Source organism: Procambarus clarkii, chromosome 49 (assembly GCF_040958095.1).
Source record: "Procambarus clarkii isolate CNS0578487 chromosome 49, FALCON_Pclarkii_2.0, whole genome shotgun sequence".
NCBI lineage: Eukaryota > Metazoa > Arthropoda > Malacostraca > Decapoda > Cambaridae > Procambarus > Procambarus clarkii.
In genome coordinates, this window is record NC_091198.1 from 6,085,735 (window position 1) to 6,092,281 (window position 6,547).

Sequence of the window (6,547 nt, forward strand, 5' to 3'; positions counted from 1 at the left end):
TAGGTCAGAAAGAGCTGTAGAAGAAGAAAAAGTAGTAGATAAAATTGTTGGCCTCGTGGAAGGTCTTACAACGATAGAGATTGTGTGCGACTACAGGAAAGTAGGCAGATACGTAAAAGGGAAAGATCGACCTTTGAGGATCACCCTAAATGGTGCCAAACAGATGGAAGAAGTACTAAGGAACTTTTAGTGTGTGGTCTGGTCAACAAGTACTTAGGAATGCTAGAAAATTACAAAGTGATGAGGATGGGAAAGTGTGGTCGTTAAGACGAGATCTTTCAAAAGAAGATAGAGAGAAGCTGAAACTGAACCTCGCCGAGGCAAAACGTTTAAATGAGAGCAGGAATGAAGAAATAAATTCTTTTTTCTACAAAGTGATAGGGGTAGGCAGACCAGTAAAGTGGTACATAAAGGCAAACCAACAAAATCATTGGAGAAAGGGGGAGTGAAAAATAAGAAGAGGGGGAACAAGTTCCTGAAGATTGCATACACCAACATAGATGGAGTAAGATCAAAGATACTGGAGTTAAGTGATATAATACAGCTGCAGACACCAGACATTGTTGCACTCACGGAGACAAAACTTGAAGATGCTATTTTAAATGAGGTCATATTCCCAAGGGGCTACTCAATTTGGAGAAGGGACAGAAAAATCAGGAAAGGCGGTGGCGTTGCTGTGCTGGTGAAAGAACACCTAAAGGTGAACGAAATAATGACTGCCAATCCACAAGAAGTTGACATAATAGCACTAGAGATCTGCCATGAGGATGATAAACTAATGATCATAAATGCATATAGTCCACCGCTAAGCAGCACATGGTCAAAGGAGGAGCTAGATAGTAAACGAGAAGGTCTTATAACAATAATGAGAAAGATCATAGCGAGAGCGGGTAACGATAGTTCACGACTGTTGATAGTCGGCGACTTCAACTTGAAATCCATAGACTGGGAAGCATATGAAGCTAAAACAGAAGATTTTTGGACCTGTAAATTTGTAGACCTCATCCTAGAAACATTCTTGTATCAACATGTTAAACAAGCTACGAGGATGAGGGAAGGGGAAGTTCCCTCCATGCTAGATTTGATATTTACCAGGAAGGAGGAAGAAATATTTAACATTCAGTACCTTCCTCCCTTGGGTAAAAGTGACCATGTCTTTTTGGGAATAAAGTATGCAATGCGTTATAATCTGGAAGAAAATATGACGGTCGATGCAATTGAAAAACCTGACTTTAGGAGAGGACATTATGGCAACCTTAGCAAATTTTTTAGTGAGTATAATTGGACAGACTTGTTGCTAGGCAAGGAAGTGAATGAGATGTATGTCAAGTTTTGTGAAATATATAATAAAGGCACAAAAATTTTTATACCAAAACAGAGAAGCAGAACTAGGAAACAGGATTGGTTCAACAGAAAGTGCGAGAGGGCCAGAGACCAAAAGACACAAAAATGGAATCAATACAGGAAGAGGCCAAACCCCCAAACATACCAGCGATAGAAAGATGCGAGAAACAACTAGACGGCAGTGAGGAGAGAGGCAGAAAGAAATTTTGAAAAAACGATTGCAGACAAATGTAAAACAGAACCAGGTCTATTCTATAAATTCATAAACAACAAATTGCAGGTAAAGGATAATATTCAGAGGTTGAAAATGGGAAATAGATTCACGGAAAATGAAAAGGAAATGTGTGAAACACTAAACGAAAAGTTCCAAAGTGTGTTTGTACAAAATGAAATCTTCAGGGAACCAGATACAATAAGAATTCCAGAGAACAACATAGAGCACATAGAGGTGTCTAGAGACGAAGTGGAAAAAATGCTCAAGGAGCTAAATAAGAACAAAGCAGTTGGTCCAGATGGAGTATCACCATGGGTTCTGAGAGAATGTGCACCTGAGCTCAGCATTCCTCTTCAACTGATTTTTCAGGCATCCCTGTATACAGTTGTAGCTGATGTGTGGAAAAAGGCTAACATAGTTCCAATCTACAAAAGTGGAAGCAGGGAAGACCCCTTAATTATAGACCGGTATCATTGACAAGAGTAATAGTCAAAATATTGGAAAAAATAATTAAATCTAAATGGGTAGAACACCTGGAGAGAAATGATATAATATCAGACAGACAGTATGGTTTTCGATCTGGAAGATCCTGTGTATCGAATTTACTCAGCTTCTATGATCGAGCAACAGAGATATTACAGGAAAGAGATGGTTGGGTTGACTGCATCTATCTGGACCTAAAAAAGGCTTTCGACAGAGTTCCACATAAGAGGTTGTTCTGGAAACTGGAAAATATTGGAGGAGTGACAGGTACGCTTCTAACATGGATGAAAAATTTTCTGACTGATAGAAAAATGAGGGCTGTGATCAGAGGCAATGTATCGGACTGGAGAAATGTCACAAGTGGAGTACCACAGGGTTCAGTTCTTGCACCAGTGATGTTTATTGTCTACATAAATGATCTACCAGTTGGTATACAGAATTATATGAACATGTTTGCTGATGATGCTAAGATAATAGGAAGGATAAGAAACTTAGATGATTGTCATGCCCTTCAAGATGACCTGGACAAAATAAGTATATGGAGCACCACTTGGCAAATGGAATTTAATGTTAATAAATGCCATGTTATGGAATGTGGAATAGGAGAACACAGACCCCACACAACCTATATATTATGTGAGAAATCTTTAAAGAATTCTGATAAAGAAAGAGATCTAGGGGTGGTTTTAGATAGAAAACTATCACCTGAGGACCACATAAAGAATATTGTGCGAGGAGCCTATGCCACGCTTTCTAACTACAGAATGGCTTTTAAATACATGGATGACGATATACTAAAAGGAATTGTTCACGGCTTTTGTTACGCCAAAGCTAGAATATGCAGCGGTTGTGTGGTGCCCATATCTTAAGAAGCACATCAACAAACTGGAAAAGGTGCAAAGACATGCTACTAAGTGGCTCCCAGAACTGAAGGGCAAGAGCTACGAAGAGAGGTTAGAGGCATTAAATATACCAAAACTAGAAGACAGAAGAAAAAGAGGTGATATGATCATTACATACAAAATAGTAACAGGAATTGATAAAATCGATAGGGAAGATTTCCTGAGACCTGGAACTTTAAGAACAAGAGGTCATAGATATAAACTAGCTAAACACAGATGCCGAAGAAATATAAGAAAATTCACTTTCGCAAACAGAGTGGTAGACGGTTGGAACAAGTTAGGGGAGAAGGTGGTGGAGGCCAAGACCGTCAGTAGTTTCAAAGCGTTATATGACAGAGTGCTGGGAAGACGGGGCACCACGAGCGTAGCTCTCATCCTGTAACTACACTTAGGTAACTACATATCCTCAGGATGGATTCCGTACCAGCTAACTCCCAGGTACCTATTTACTGATTAGTGATCAGGAAAATCATGGAAAAAAAACTTCCTATTTGATAGAAAACTCTTCCCATTTGGCGGGAATAGAATTCAGGCCCTAAAGATTACGACCCCTGAGCAATGTCCACTCGGCTGCTAGGTCCTCCTTATGTGTGTGTGTGTACTCACCTAGTTGTGCTTGCGGGGGTTGAGCTTTGGCTCTTTGGTTCCGCCTCTCAACCGTCAATCAACTGGTGTACAGATTACTGAGCTTCTCGAGCTCTATCGAGAAGCTCGATATAATGTGACGATGTGTATCGAATTTTGTAACTAGCTCATCAAGATTTTAACTTGCTTAGCTAAAGGAATTCTGGAGTTCAGTCCCTGAGCCCATAATGTGCCTCTGTAACCCTTTCCACTACCGCCCACAGGATGGGTATGGGGTGCATAATAAACGAACTAAACTAAACTGTTATCACGTGTGAGCTCTATCACATGCTGTATGAGGAAGGAGCCCTGCACAAGGTCGAGAAATTGTCCACCTTTTGCTTGTGATGTTAGGTTAATCCAATCTAAGGTCTCATGTGTTAAAGTCCCCCGTTATTAAAGTTTGGATTTCAGATGCCATATTGATCACATTATGCAGATCCGCAATTTCCTCTGCCGCTGCTGTGTCAGTCCTGTAGCATTCACCCACTGTTATTTTGCTACCATCTTGAGTTAAAATGTTACACCATACAGACTCTGAGGGTCCCATGGTGTTCAGTTCCCCCATTGTTGGTAGCATCCAGGCACGCACAGCATCACCCCGCCTGCTCTTGTTGTTCTTTCTGAATGGTGGGTGGTATCCTGGGAGATAGAATTCACCTTTTAATATGTTCTTTCGTCCACATGTTTCACTGATGCCAATGATGTTGGGATTTTCAGCCACTCAGCATAAGCATATAATGAGTCAAATTTATTTACTAGGCTTCTGTCATTTGTGTAGAAACTATTTAAACTCTAGACGTTCTTCCTGGGGACTGAAAGATTGTTCCTGTATTTAGCACATTATTATTCTGTACATTGTCGCTCTGGTTTTGAACACGTTTGTCGTCCAAGATATATAGATATAGGTCTGCCTGCTTATTATTTAATAAATTATCTCCGTCATAGTCTCCGTAGCGTAGTGGTAAGACGCTCGCCTGGCGTTCCGTGAGCGCTTTGTCCTGGGTTTGTATCCTGGCCGGGGAGGATTTACTGGGCGTAAATCCTTAACTGGGTTGTAAAAACGATTCGTCGCGAGAGTCGTATTCCAGGGAACTTAGGATTAGGGACTTGCCCGAAAAGCTACGCGTACTAGTGGCTGAACAAGAATGTAAGAACTCTTGTATATATAAATAAAAAATAAAAAATATAACTTTTTTATTGAAATACCTTTCAATAACCAATAAATTCAATATTCATGCAAAAAGAGTCGCAAGTCGAGTTTCATCTAGTTTTTTGTGATACCTATTCCAAATGTAAATCATCTGTACATATTTTAATTAAGTGAAAGTAGTAAGAGGAAATGACAAATACATAGAAACAAAATTTCTTACTTTAGTTGGGGCGTTCAAGTAAATCGTTTTCTGAAAAATATATATAAAGAAAACGATTCGACGAAATTGAATGACTAAAGTATAAGATAAGAAGTCGGTGGCTTGTCAGAGGTCCCCCTAAATTTGTCCTAGAGATTTTATCCAGCTGAATTTAGAATTGCAGCAGTTTTGTCATTTATGGCTTCGGCGGGTATGCGGTTCCATAGGTTTATAACCCAATGGGTGAAAATGCATCTTCTGTCCAACATTGTGGCTTGTAAGCTTGAAATCTTTGCTAATAGCTATGAAATAGAAAATATATTAGTCACTAGAAACGTTAGAGGAATCACGCCAAATATGTCACACTTTCAATGAAAAGCGCATGGTGGTCTTAATAATTACTAATATTTCTAAGCATTTAATTAAGGCCGACCCCGACCAGCCTATGCCTGTCCCATACCTCAGATCATTTCCCCTGCAAAGTTGGGCGAGGCTAGCCACTAGCATCTAGCCTTCAACTCTGGACAGAGAAACATTTAAACATTCTGTCTTTTAGTATAGATTCCCACATTTTTGTTATTTTAAATAAATAAAACAATGTTATTTAGCGAAATAGCTACAGACAATCGTATAGCTTGAGATGTTGTCATTTCTTTAAGCTCAGTATGCCGATTTTTTCTAAGCTATTAACAGCCACTTGTTAACTTTAGAAAGTTAAGTAACTTAGCACTAACAACATCGCTGTTTATAGTTATCTTTATCCTGCTTACTATCAACCAACTGAAAAATCAAGCCCCTACAACAAAGAATATCTTCAGTAAAAACCAACTAGGGTTTTTAATTTTAATTTTTTTCAACTCAATTTTCATTTTTACAAAAAAAATAACATCTAAAAGGATATAGAGTTTGCAGACAGTCATCTAAAAGATTATTAAATTTTTAGTTTACCTGTTACTAATCCTCCAGCACAGTTTATGAAAAAATTAATAATAAGACTGAATTTAATGAAATAATAAAAACTAATAATGCTATTTACCTTGATATTTCTACATTAATCAAAATAAAAAAACATCCTCTTCAACTTTATCTTCAGCACTAGATGGGCTTGGTCGAGAAGAAACTTCAAGATCTGTCTTGCATGCAGCGATTGTTCCAATGTCTCTCAACACCTTGGATGGAACTTCGCAAGAGTTGAAACATTTCTTCAATCTGGATAAACTGAACTTGACCATCAAAATGCCTTTAGTAGTTCTAATTTTATTTTATCTCTCAGTTTGGATTTTATGTAATTCATCAAGCTGAATATTCTTTATATTTCAGCATTTGAAATCGGTAATATTAATGTAGAGATGGCGGCCCATTGGCTGACGTCTTCATATGAATTTGAACCGGAAGGATGCGAACTACTAGGAGAAAGCGCCAAGTAATTACAACTATACATAGCAATTAGAGGCATCTTCAAATTTAAGAACTTCTTTGCTGAAGGAGTCTTTATCTGTTTAATTATTTTATTGAACTATATTCATTTTGCAAAATGTTATTCAGCCTTAGCTATTGAGAGAGAGACAGAGAGAGAGAGAGAGAGAGAGAGAGACAGAGACAGAGACAGAGAGAGACAGAGAGAGAGA

At 38.5% G+C, this 6,547-nt stretch overlaps 1 protein-coding gene across 7 annotated transcripts in view; it reads right to left on the reverse strand.

The window, feature by feature from the left end:
• The window catches only part of LOC123768334 (proteasomal ubiquitin receptor ADRM1-like), a 435,185-nt gene that overhangs the window by 56,097 nt on the left and 372,541 nt on the right, over window positions 1–6,547 (reverse strand). Inside the window, exon 1 of one of the 7 annotated variants that reach the window (XM_069302941.1) lies at window positions 5,956–5,974. The exons of the other annotated variants lie outside the window; for them this stretch is intronic. The gene's annotated coding sequence lies outside the window, so the exon portion shown is untranslated. Of the gene's footprint in view, window positions 1–5,955; window positions 5,975–6,547 lie in introns of those variants that run through there. 7 annotated transcript variants of the gene reach the window in all.